At 34.7% G+C, this 13660-nt stretch overlaps 1 long non-coding RNA gene across 1 annotated transcript in view; it reads left to right on the top strand.

Moving 5' to 3' along the window:
- Nucleotides 1-13660, top strand: part of LOC139032612 (uncharacterized) — a 1302716-nt gene that overhangs the window by 84051 nt on the left and 1205005 nt on the right. The window contains exon 2 of the long non-coding RNA XR_011485176.1: nucleotides 10484-10602. This is a non-coding gene — a long non-coding RNA (uncharacterized lncRNA). The remainder of the gene's footprint in view (nucleotides 1-10483; nucleotides 10603-13660) is intronic.

Genomic DNA, 13660 nt, shown 5'->3' with positions numbered 1-13660 from the left:
GCAGCTCCAGGCAATGAGGACGTCAAGGGGACAGAAGAACCGAAGACTGAACTCTTATTGGTCACCTGAAGTTAAGCCGTTGGAGGTGGACGAAACAGCTCAAGGAACAGAAAGCAGTGAGGTGGCAGAATCAGAGGGAGCCTGGCTGCTTCTCGGTCAAGTGGAGAGATCATTTCAGGGTGAATTCAGGAGGGGCTGGTCCACTGGGTCCAGTGCTACTGGGTCAGACCGGGACTCAGACGTGACTGCTGGATGTAACAGTGAGGAGGAGACTTTCTGAGGCTTCTTCATCTTGACAGGTCTCTTAGGCTGGTCATTTTGGGGAAGAGAAAAGCCAGTCTTTCTTTTGTGTGTGTTGCTCCCTTCCATTCCTTAATTACATGGCAAAGCCTTTGAACATATTTTTTTTTTCTTCCTTTGGCATCTTTTGTATGAATAATTGCCTGATGCACTGGGGTTTTATTTTTCCTATTTTAAAGGGTTAGAAATATAAATACTTTTATAAAATTTATATATTTATAAATATATATACCATACATTAAAAAATATTTATATATTTATAAATATATAAAATATATTAAAAACTTATATTTAAATATTTTTATAAATATGTATATTTATAAATATATAAAATATATTGTTAAAAATTTATATTTCTAAGCCTTTAAAATGGTAAAAAAATTCCCCACTGGATTAGGTAATTATTCATATAAAAGATACCAAAGGCTTCTCCAGGGCAGAATACTGGAGTGAGTAGCTGTTCTGTTCTCCAGGGGATCTTCCTAACCCAGGGAACAAACCAAGGTCTCCTCCATTGCAGGTAGATATTTTACCAGCTGAGCCACAAGGGAAACAGAAATACAAATATTTTAATTTTAGTTATCATTTATCCTTATAACTGTCCCATTATTAGTTAATAAATACATTAGTTTAAAAGATGATTGAAAAATAAAAATACATTTTTCCATTATTAATTAATAAATACATTAGTTTATAAGATGATAAAAAGTAAATACAATATTTAAATGATAAAAATGGAAGAAAATTAAGATTCTTATTGGTTCGTTAGGAAGACTTTCAGCCGGGATCCATGATTTTAAAAGGGGGTTAGTCAAGTGCTCAAAATATAATACTAATGTTACCTCCACAATTAAAAATAATGATCAGCCAGTAATGTCTAATGAATTCCTTATTGCCAAGTTCAAAGTGCAAGTCACTCAGTCATGTCTGAATCTTTGCAACCCGAATTCCGAATGCGACCCAAATTCTCCAGGTCAGAATACTGGAGTGGGTAGCCTTTGCCTTCTCCAGGGGAGCTTTCCAACCCAAGGATCAAACCCAGGTCTTCAGCATTGTAGGTGGATTCTTTACCAGCTGAGCCACAGAGGAATCCCCCTTATTGCCAAATTCAGACTTTAACTGAAGAAAGTAGGGAAAACTATTAGACCATTCAGGTATGATCTAAATCTAACCCCTTACAATTATACATTGGAAGTGACAAATAGATTCAAGGGATTAGATCTGATAGATAGAGTGCATGAAGAACTATGGATGGAGGTTCGTGACATTATACAGGAGGCAGGGATCAAGATCACCCCCAAGAAAAAGAAATGCAAAAAGACAAAATGGTTGTCTGAGGAGGCCTTATAAATAGCTGAGAAAAGAAGAGAATCAAAAGGTAAAAGAGAAAAGGAAAGACATCTGAATGCAGAGTTCCAAAGAATAGCAAAGAGAGATAAGAAAGCCTTCCTCTGTGGTCAATGCAAGGAAATAGAGGAAAACAACAGAATGGGAAAGACTAGAGATCTCTTCAAGAAAATTAGAGATACCAAGGGAACATTTCATGCAAAGATGGGAACAAAAAGAACAGAAATGGAATGGTCCTAACAGAAGCAGAAGATATTAAGAAGAGGAGGCAAGAAAACACAGAGGACCTAAACAAACAAACAAAAAATTCATGACCCAGAAAACCATGATAGTGTTATCACTCACCTAGAGCCAGACATCCTGGAATGCGAAGTCAAGTGGGCCTTAGGAAGCAATCATTATGAACAAAGCTAGTGGAGGTGATGGAATTCTAGATGAGCTATTTCAAATCCTAAAAGATGATGTTGTGAAAATGCTGCACTCAATATACCAGCAAATCTGGAAAACTCAGGCAGTGGTCACAGGACTGGAAAATGTCAGTTTTCATTCCAATCTTGAAGAAAGGCAATGCCAAATAGTGTTCAAACTACCTACAAAATTGCACTCAACTCACATGTTAGCACAGTATTGCTCAAAATTCTTCTAGCCAGGCTTCACCAGTACATGAACCATAAATGTTCAAGCTGTATTTAGAAAAGGCAGAGGAACCAGTGATCAAATTGCCAACATCCGTTGGATCATCGAAAAAGCAAGAGAGTTCCAGAAAAATATCCACTTCTGCTTTATTGACTATGCCAAAGCCTTTGACTGTGTGGATCACAAACAAACTGGAAAATTCTGAAAGAGATAGGCATACCAGACCACCTGAAATGCCTCTTGAGAAATCTGTATGCCGGTCAGGAAGCAACACTTAGAACTGGACATGGAACAACAGACTGGTTTCAAATCGTGAAAGGAGTACATCAAGGCTGTATGTTGTCACCCTGCCTATTTAACTTATATGCAGAGTACATGATGGAAAGTGCCAGGTTGGAGAATCTCAAGTTGGAATCAAGATTGCTGGGAGAAATATCAATAACCACAGATAGGCAAATGACCCCACCCATATGGCAGAAAGTGAAGAACTAAAGAGCCTCTTGATGAAAGTGAAAGAGGAGAGTGAGAAAGTTGGCTTAAAACTCAGCAATTCAGAAAACTAAGATCATGGCATCTGGTCCCATCACTTCTTGGCAAATAGATGGGGAAACAATGGAAGCAGTGAGAGACTTTATTTTTGGGGGGCTCCAGAATCACTGCAGATGGTGACTGCAGCCATGATATTGAAAGACACTTGCTCCTTTGAAGAAATGCTATGACCAACCTAGACAGCATATTAAAAAGCAGAGATATTACTTGGCCAACAAAGTCTGTCTAGTCAAAGCTATGGTTCTTCCAGTAGTCATGTATGGATGTGAGAATTGGACTATAAAGAAAGCTGAGCACTGAAGCACTGATGCTTTTGAACTGTGGTGTTGGAGAAGACTCTTGAGAGTCCCTTGGACTGCAAGGAGATCCAGCCAGTCTATGCTAAAGGAACCCATCCTGAACATTCATTGGAAGGACTGATGCTGAAGTTGAAATTCCATTAATTTGGCCACCTGATGTGAAGAAGTGACTCATTGGAAAAGTCCCTGATGCTGGGAAAGACTGAAGGCGGGAGGAGAAGTGGACAACAGAGGATGAGATGGTTGGATGGCATCACTGACTTGATGGACATACGTTTGAGCCAACTCCGGGAGTTGGTGATGGACAGGGAGGCCTGGCGTGCTGCAGTCCATGTGGCTGCAAAGAGTCAGACAGGACTGAGCAACTGAACTGAACTGAGTAATGCCTGCTGATGCTGCCGCTGCTAAGTCGCTTCAATCGTGTGCGACTCTGTGTGACCCCATAGACGGCAGCCCACCAGGCTCCCCCGTCCCTGGGATTCTCCAGGCAAGAACACTGGAGTGGGTTGCCATTGCCTTCTCCAATGCAAGAAAGTGAACAGGGAAAGTGAAGTCGCTCAGTCGTGTCCGACTCAGCGATCCCATGGACTGCAGCCCACCAGGCTCCTCCGTCCGTGGGATTTTCCAGGCAAGAGTGGGGTGCCATTGCCTTCTCTGGAGTCATGTCTAATTACTCTTAAAACCAATGATTATTCTAACTAAAGAAACAGCTTTCGCTAATTGTGTGGAAGTGTTTTTAGGCTAAAAGATACGATAATGTCTATGATTATTCAACCCAAGAAAAAGCACTAATTTTGTATACTTCAGGTAAAAGGTAAAACAGTGAATATGAGTATTGCATTGTATAATTAAATTAAATGATTAAATAAATATTATGTTTAAATTTCATATTTTAATATGTTTTAACTGTTTTTTTAGTTTTAATATGAAGATTCTTTAATTAAACGTAAAAAAATACATAACCTGAATGAAAATATGTCTGACAAATAAGTATATCACTGAATGAAAATGAAATAAGTATTTTTGTTTCTTTATGGAACTCTTGAAAAAGTTAGGTAAGACTTTAATGAGCAAGTACAATTTACAAAGTTCATTATAGAATATAAAAAAATTAAACACTGCATGAACTAATGCTTATAAACTTTTACCTTCAAGCAACTTTTTATTTGGGGGCAACAGGTTGAAGTCACTACATTTTTATGAAAAGTATTTAAAACATTATCCAGCCAAGACTGCTGGCATATTTGGCAGCAAATGAAACATAGATGTTGTAAAACTTCATGAAAATTGAAAAATATCCCCAAACTCTCCAAAATCACAGTTTACTCTTTTCTTACTCAATCTCATTCACTATACAAACAAGTGAAAGAAGGCATTCAAAATCATAAACCTACCTCATAAAAAATTGCTGTTTCCTCAGGTGATTCTACAGTTTTCAAGTAAACACTTCTGGCTATAATTTGTGAAACTACTAACAGAAAATAATCCATCTTCAATCAATTCAACATTTTGACAACTTTATCACTTTGGACCAAGGTGCATTAAGCCTTTATCCGCCATGCTCAATCTTGTCAGTGCTGTATCTTTCCAGGCTGATTCTTGAAAACAAATTGTTCTTCTTTATTTGGATTATTAAACTGCCCAAAGTTTTCCCTCCTGTATACAAAGGCTTTTTCTTTTTAAACCAATAACTGACCTAAAAATATTAGATGAAATCCTCAATATTAAAACCACCATTCACCATAGATTTAAAAAAAGGAAAGGTTACATAAGTCATGATTCACTTTGAAATTTCCTAATGACACATTTCTTGAGGAAGTGGATTATTTCTTGAGGTTATAATTTGTGCACTCCTCCAATTTTTCAGCCAATTGCTTGATTTTGCCCTGAAGAAACAGGCAAATATTTTTGCATTTCTCTTGCTATAGCATCTGAAATTTGTCAGCAAATCTCTACATCATTGACTGACATACTCAGTTTTGTGAAAGTTAAGAGTAAGTGAAAGAAACATGAAATTTTAAAGTAAATGTAGTAAACATAATCAGAAACTATAGTAACAAAGAGCTAACAAACTTCCTTCATGTAAAGTTAGCTGTAATTAATGGTCTTGTAACATTATTTTGTATAGATTTTTTAATGTGAAATAATGATGTGAAGACAATCCATGTGTTTTCCATATAGAGACACAGTATATACCATTAACTTAGTTTACTTTCAATGATAAAAAATCTGATAGCTTGCAAATATTTCTTGTCCAAACACGCATTTATATGATGTGGATTAGTGTGGTGCTGATTAGAGACTCGGTTTTAACACTGATGCCATAGACATTGGAAAAGACCCTGTTGCTGGGAAAGATTGGCAGCAAAAGGCAAAGGGGACAGCGAAGGATGAGCTGGTTAGAGAGCATCACCGACTCAATGGATGTGAATTTGAGCAAACTCCAGGAGAGAGTATAGGACAGAGAAAACTGGCAAGCTGCAGTCCCGGGGTCACAAAGAGTCAGACATAACTGAGCGACTGCTTGACAACTTAGGATTAGATAGAATTATCTTATGTAACTAGTGACTTAGACTGCTCAGTGTATAAGCAGTTTAATATGTGTAAATTTTGTTTTAAATGTTCCTTATCATTCACTTTTACAAAACTAGGAGGTCTTTATTTTATATATGCTTGCGTGTGTATATATTCATATATACATATATATATATATGCTTGTGTGTGTATATATTCCTTCATGTATATGGAAACTTCAAAAATCTGCCTATATTTGAACCACATTCTGAGAGTCAAATAAATGTTTCCTTTTTATTTCTCATGTGTGTTCTATAATGATTTAACTCAGGCATTTAATATTTTAGCATGTTGATATTCATATCATTATTGCTTAATTTCATGTGAATATGATACTTCAGAGGATTCAATTCTTATCAAACTTATTCAGTATATTTTCTTAATGTTTAAAACTATATCATATATCTATACTTTTTTAATCTCTATAAAATTGAAGTCTTGCCTGTCGTGTATTCTGTATCATGATAGTCCTTACTCAGTTGTTTAAAACAACTTATAAAAAAAATAAATAAATAAAACAACTTATCATTTTCTGTCGTAAATAGTTTAGTCACAAAATAGCATAAATTGATGGAAAGAATGTAAGATTAACATCATGAAAGTGGTTTGACTTTTTACCAGCAGATAAGTGATTTAAGAAAATAACTTAATATTTCTTAGCTTTGTTTTCCTAATGTGTAATATGAAGATGATAGTGATATTCCTTGTCTCAAATATGAGTGAAGAATTGATATATAGTGTTGACATATATTGAGCAATTAGTAAGTGTCAGTTACTATTCTTTTGTATTATTGTCATGCACATTTGTGTGATCATTTTTAGCCAAATATCTAGTGGCTCCAACTGTGGATTCAGTGTGTGAGAGTGAGGCAGACACTTTGCAGTGTAACAGTGAGTGTGGGGTGTTAGGCGTACATGGATAGTACTGTTCTCTGCATATTGAATCCCAAATTGGAAGTCAGAATGCACTGTTCATCTCTTACCATTATTTGTGTTTTCAGTGGTGGCTTGGTTCCCAGACATGTTTACCAAAATATAATGAAGCCAAAATGTAGATACCTTAGTTAAATATTCTGGGAATTTAAATATCATTGAGAATATTGTTACAGCAGATTATATACTCTACCCAAATATGTCCTGGAAATCTGACCTCTTTCTTACATGTGAATTTCCTGTACTATAATATAGAGCCTTCTAATTCTAAAATCCTCTGGCCAAAAAACAAACAAACAAACTAGAAAAAAACAAAAACCAGAAAACCCAGAAACCTCTTTTGTTCCACAAATTACAGATTTGTTAATGTCTGAATACTAACTTTAGAAAATTTAACACAGAAAAATATCACTGGGGCACATTAAGACCTACTTATCTATATGGGTCTGTAAAGAAAAGAAACATTGAAATAAACAACTAACAAGTAATATAAAATGTTGGCCAATCTAGTCAAGTTCCTTTTAAGTAATTTGTTCAAATAAATCAAATGGGGAAGGCTTTGCATATCAGCCTGGTGACAAACAATAGCTAATTTCTTCAATTAATCATCCTGATGATTATTTGTGCAAAAACCTTGGTTGAGTAACATCCGCAGAAAGCATTGAAAGATACATGAGTTTTGAGCTCAGATGTTTGGTTTATAGATAATGTCATTCAGAGCCTACTATGTTTTGTCTTTATTTTGTTTTGTTTTTTTGGTCATAAAAACGGATCTTCTAAATATGGCATATGTGTGAAATTTGCATACTATTCTTTCTCAACCCGTGAAATTTTAAAAGCCCTTTTGGTTCGGGGTGGCATAGGCATTCAGGAGGCAACTGAGTTCAATTGTCAACCATTCCTGTGGGGCAGAAAGATGTCCACCAGGACCAGAAGAGAAGGCTGAGAATGAGAGTCCTTGCTAAGAGCAAAAGAGACCTGACTTTCATTGATTGCTTGCCACCAGCTGAAAGAAAGCCAGTGAGCAAGGTCCACAAGCCAGAGCATGGCTGGGAGTGAGTAGAGGCATGGATGGGACTGGGATGTTGAATGGAAGGATCACCATCTCCCTCTCCCCATTCTTTTAGTGTTTGGCTTCAAGCTTATAGTTCTGTATTCTCCAGCAGGTCACCAGCTCATCACAAGGTTATTGTCTTAACTAGAAAAGTGATAGCTGATATTGAAAAAAAATTAGTGCAGTGATTTTATATGAAATTCCCCTATTGGGTCATGGCAATAAATATTGCTACCAGTATCCTACTCCAAGCTTACAAAACAATCAAAAATCACTTCCAAGTAGGACTGAAATATCAGGATAAAAACTTTTTCAAAACTGGTCAGAGATTGACTGTAATTTTGCCAGAGTTTGGGTAATAATGGTTTCCTTTTTCTAACAACCCTCATTAATGTTTCTCATAGCACTGTTGTTGGTTTCCAGTAATCGTGACAATGAATCCTTGAGCAGCTTCAACTTAAATATTCACCCACTGAGAATTTCTACATTTGCATGAACACAGTATATCAAACTTAACGGAAACAGAATCATAATAGCCTGAAAGCTAGCACATACATTCTCAGTCATTAGTCAAGAAGGATTTCCACCCAGACTTCCTGGTTAGCTATTATATATTACACAATGTTCATCAAATCTTGTAAGGGAGGGACCAGTGGTCATCACTGTCAGATCGAATGCAGAAAATGTTCATCTGGTCAGTGGTTCAGCATATATTTCTTGAGTGACTTTATGACTTAAAGGATTGACTTCATGATGCAGTATATACTATACTGATTGTATAGAGGAATAAGCAAAATGAGAAGATGGGCTCAATCAACAACACAAATATAATAACATTTTTGCGAGAATGTTTGTATTAAAGACATTCAGTGGCAATTACAGACATTTGTACACACACACATGTACTATTTCAGTCACCGAATGGTCCTTTTCAGCAATTGAAAAAAGATCGTCATATCTGTATATAGTAACCTCATGCTCACAACGTAAGCAAGAATAGTTAAGTTGATTAAGTGAACAGGTGAAAAACATCTATCTTAAGTGATGCAAGACAATGTAAGAAAAAGTTCTGACAATTCAGAGTCCCATAAGTGTTAAAGCAAAATATTATCTCTAAAATGTGAGAGCATAATGAAGAAATCAAAGTAACAAAGAGATTATAATGTAACAGAAGGAAATGAAGATCAAGCAGTCAGACTCCAGGGGAAAATACTGAAAGCATAAAGAAATGTACAAAAAAAATTCTAAAATGAAACCAAAATAAATAAAATTTTCAGTTGCAAAAATTGGCCAGGACATGCTGAAATACTTTTTGAAATATTTATCAAAAAATAAAATAGGATAAGTATAAATATAGATGTTACTAGAAAGGATATGAGAGATTAAAGGGAAGTAACAGAGAACTAATGCATACATTATAGGATTCATAGATAGAAAAGTGAACAGATAAGAAGGAAACTTGCAGTTATAAGTGAAAATACTTCTGAATAAAATTTTTGAATCTACAATCAATTCTTTGTCTTGAAATTTTATGTAGAATTATTACCAGTATATAAAATTATCCTTTGAAATTCCTTGATAGCAGGGATTCACAATTATACAACCAGGGAGGGAAAAAATAAATAATGTACCAGAGAAAAAGGAGGTATTAAAAATCAGGCTGGATATACTAACCAATCAGAAAGGCAGTGGTTTACCAACAGTTAAACCTACTGTTGACTGACATCAGTAATTGCATTTGGTGCTAGAGATTTTTAGTGGAGGAGGTGGGGAGACACGGGCCTTTTATCAAATTATTTATTCTTTAAGCTGCCTCCCCTCACAGTGAGTGAGATTGTAAGGGTCACATTAGGGGACTTCTGCTGCTATTACTCTCTGTGACAAACACAAATCCATGAAATTCTAATTTTGGGAGGCTCAGGCAAGGGTGTTAATGCATTTGTACTTAAAATGTTTGTTTGTTTGTTTAATTATGCAGCAATATCTTGAAACCTAGCAGTTTTCATTACTAGATATTAAGTTTATTTCCATGAGGACAGCTTAAAACATATCAGTAGCCTTACAGAGCCTTTGCATTGGAAGTCCTTTCCATTTAGTTTGATTTAAATTGTTCCTTGTTCAAGAGGAACAAGTCTCTTCCTCTCCCTTTGAAGATTGGAGAGCACTGAATCTGAGGATATGCCCAGATATTTTTCCTCTAGAGTCAGCTTGCCGTAGAAATGTGAAACTTTATTTGTATAAATTCTTTAACAGATCTCTCACAATATTTAAATACATATTCTTTTAGTTAAACATAATATGATTATGCATCCCTTAACTATATGTAGAAGGATAAAATTGACTTCCCTTTGACTGCTTCAATACCAAAAGCTAGTTTATTATTTTATCAGAATATTCTAGGTCAATTTTATGATAATCATGTAGCTATTGAAACAAGCAAGCGAAAAGAGTATATTTCCATCTTTCTTAGTATCCTAAACACACTTTATTTTTTTAATAGAAATATATGTGATTAAGATCTCTCTGTATGTGGAGATTCATTTCTTAGTGGGGAATTAAAAGTACTACTACTGGGCGTGAATTAATGCACATCTTAATATATGTTTGGTGGGCCTGAGATTTTTTGTATCGTATATAACTTACATTTTAAAAATTCTTAATGATATGTTTGCTCAGTCTTCAGAAACTTATTATGTTCAGGAAAATATTCTACCATTTTCTTGTTGTTTTACACTGAAATTGTGTCAGTGTATTTAATAGTAAGACAGTTTGAATTTTTTTTATTTTTCAGACTTGAATGAAGCGATCATGTAAATTAGAGAAAGGAGATAAAAATAACCTCTGGATATTCCTCTTGTGTGAGATTTACTCTGGATGAAGCATTAAGATCGTTACGGGAAGTGTATGACTGTAAGTATTTTCAAGTGAAAGTAGCATGTTAATTTTTGGCCTTGATAATGTCGAGTAGGGTGCATGTTAAGAGATTTAAGAGTAACATATATAGTGTGTGAGCAGTAATGGGGGGGTGCTGCAGCCTGCTGAAGCACTGGTGATGAGAGCATAGTAACTTGGAAAGAAAAAAATAATCCTGGATATAGAAGAACTTAATTACAGAGCGCATAGTTGATGAAAACGAAAGTAAAGTAAGGGACAATATGATAATTTTTTTACTTTGTCACGATGATCTTTGCCAGAATACATTTAGTAATGTAAAAATTTTCCGACTAGAAAGTAAGATAGTCATAAAAATATACCGAGAAGAATGATCATGTTACTATGAATAATCAATACATTATTAGATACAGGTTAGAAAAATACAGAATGAGAAACTTTAATAAGGCAAGCTGCTGAAATTTTGGATGATATTTGTAAATTTATCAAACTATCAGTAATAAATGCACCAAGTTCAGTTATTAGAATGCTTGATCTGTAGCTAATTAAGTTATCAAAACCTCTTTATTCACAGCATGTGCAATTTAATTATGTAAAACTATTGTATTTCTAAGGAATAAAACAAATAGCAACAACAAAAAAAAACCTTTGTACAAGCCTTGTGAACTGACCTGAGGGCTTGATTTGATCATGTAACTGAAGAAATACATTTTCCACATAATATTTCACAGCACTCCGCTGTAATTCACGGGTAAGTGCTGTTATGATTGGTAAAGAGGTGGAAATGATAGCCATTTGCTGGTGGAATAGAGGTGACAGGTTATTGCTCTTAGGTGGCAATGTCTTTGATGGCCCTGTGAATTACGCAGCAAAACATAACCTCCAGGGGACATTCAGGGAGATTGCGTTTAATAGTAAAACCCCCGGACAGCTAGGGTTTCTTTAGCTTTTGGAATTATATGCAGCAATCTCAGATGGTACTCAGAGCTCATGAGTAGGAGCTTCTGACTAGTCAGGTCCATGCAAAACAGACAACTACGGATTTTGACACCAATCATTCAGGTCATAAGAGGTACAGTGTTCTTGCCTGGAGAATCCCATGTACAGAGGAGTCTGGCAGACTGCAGTCCATAGAGGTGCCCAGAGTCAGGCAGGACTGAAGGGCCTTAGCCTGCATACATGTCTTGACTGTGACAAGGTACAAGTTTTGCATTGTATTATTAATCAGAAAGTGTATTGAGATAATGGAAGATTTTTTTTTTAATATCCTGTAACATCTAATTTTTCCTTCTCAAATCTGAGCCTAGAGTTTGGGAAGTTCCTTGTGAATGAAACAACTTGTATTTCATTAGCTTTTTTCAGAATTACAGAGGTATTATTTCATATATGTGGTGATGACTTAGGTTTTCCACTTCAAAATGTGAACCTTTTATTTGTAGTATTATTTTACCCACCACCAAGAATTGGGGCAGCGGGACTAATTCATATTTTAAATGGGTAAGTAAAGGTTTTAAAATCAGTGTAAGACTTGCTTTATTTAGCTGAGTCATAATTTTTATTCTCTCATCTCATAGAAGTTTGTATTCACAGTATAACTGAATAATGGGATTGACTTAAAGATAAATTACCACTCAAGACAAAAATAAAATTTATTAAATGTGTGACTTGTTCAACTAAAGAAGGAATTTAAAGACAGTCATTTTTAATGTCTTCCATAATATAATTTGTCTAAGTTAGAATCATAGACAAGTTTTCATGAGCATAAATATTCTTTTGAAATATAGAGACTACCTTGAATGAAGGTAAATTTATATTGTTGGTGACTAGTGACTGAAAGAAATTTGTAGGCTGCTTTAAAACTATTAATCTTCCTTAAAAATAGCACATGCCATTTATCAGAACCATGTTGTTAAATACAAATTTGCAGAAATAGTATGTTTCATTTAAGAATAAGTGATATTTGAAGACATACAGTTTATTTAACAGACTTAAATTGCCTAAAACAATATTCAGTCTATAAAATTTTATTTGATCTAATCACTTTATCGTTGTTTTGCATGTTTGTATATATTTTGTATCAATTTTTTATAACCATGATTATAAAGATAATATATAGAAGTTCCTTTATACCAAGAAGACAACTTTGAAAAAGAAATTCTTTTGATTAAGCAAAATGTGTTAAGCCCTCTAGTGGTATTAATATATAAGATATTTCATTGTGATATTTGCTTAGTGAAAGCAGGTTTTTGATGTTTATTTCTTTCTTAAGTACATGTATTTAACTTACCCTAGACATCAGCTGTTTCCACATTCCTGTTTGCTCTATTTGGCAGATAATTTGTGCCATACTTTAGGTATTTTTTCTAAAAATGAAAATCTTTACTTTAGGATTCAATGACTAGACTTAACATTGAAGAAATGAGTAGTCTACTAAGTGATAAACCATATGGTTTGAAACAGTTTCTTTTGTCCTTGAGTCTAATGTTAAAAGATATTTGTACTGTTTCATACACATGATGATAATAATATTTTAAGAAAAACTACATTATTTATGGATTTAAGAAAGACTTCCATTTAAATAAACAAAACAGTGAAGGATAAACTATAATTAACTCTTTAGTTCTTACTGACATCTTTTGTACTATTTAAGGTCCAAAGGATATGGTCTTATTCATACTTAATGATGTTTCCAATGATTTTTTTTTCTTTTTAGATTTTGGCTCTTATTATAGAAGTTCTGTAGATAGAAAGGAGCTTTAGTTGGCACAGCTACAGAGTGTCTTTCAGTTATTAAGGAACACGTTTTAACCTCATGCCAGTGATATTTGCATTTCTTTCTTAAAGAAAATTTGAAGTATTAACATTTGACACATTGCTATAGAAAACTGAGGAACATCATCAGTAGAACTGGAAACATAAAATGGAAAAACCTAAAATGCAAAGATGAGTCTCAGAGATGACCTCTCTTCGAAGGTGAATTCCTTGATTTCCTATCTTTTACTGTAACTTTATTTTAGATTCAAATGAGGCTAACAGTGTAACCACTAAATGTACTCTGGTAGAAAGTGCTGTAGGA

The sequence above is a fragment of the Odocoileus virginianus genome, chromosome 32 (genome assembly GCF_023699985.2).
Source record: "Odocoileus virginianus isolate 20LAN1187 ecotype Illinois chromosome 32, Ovbor_1.2, whole genome shotgun sequence".
Taxonomy (NCBI): domain Eukaryota; kingdom Metazoa; phylum Chordata; class Mammalia; order Artiodactyla; family Cervidae; genus Odocoileus; species Odocoileus virginianus.
Note: the sequence above shows the minus strand (reverse complement) of the source record. Positions and strands in the feature narration are given on the sequence as shown.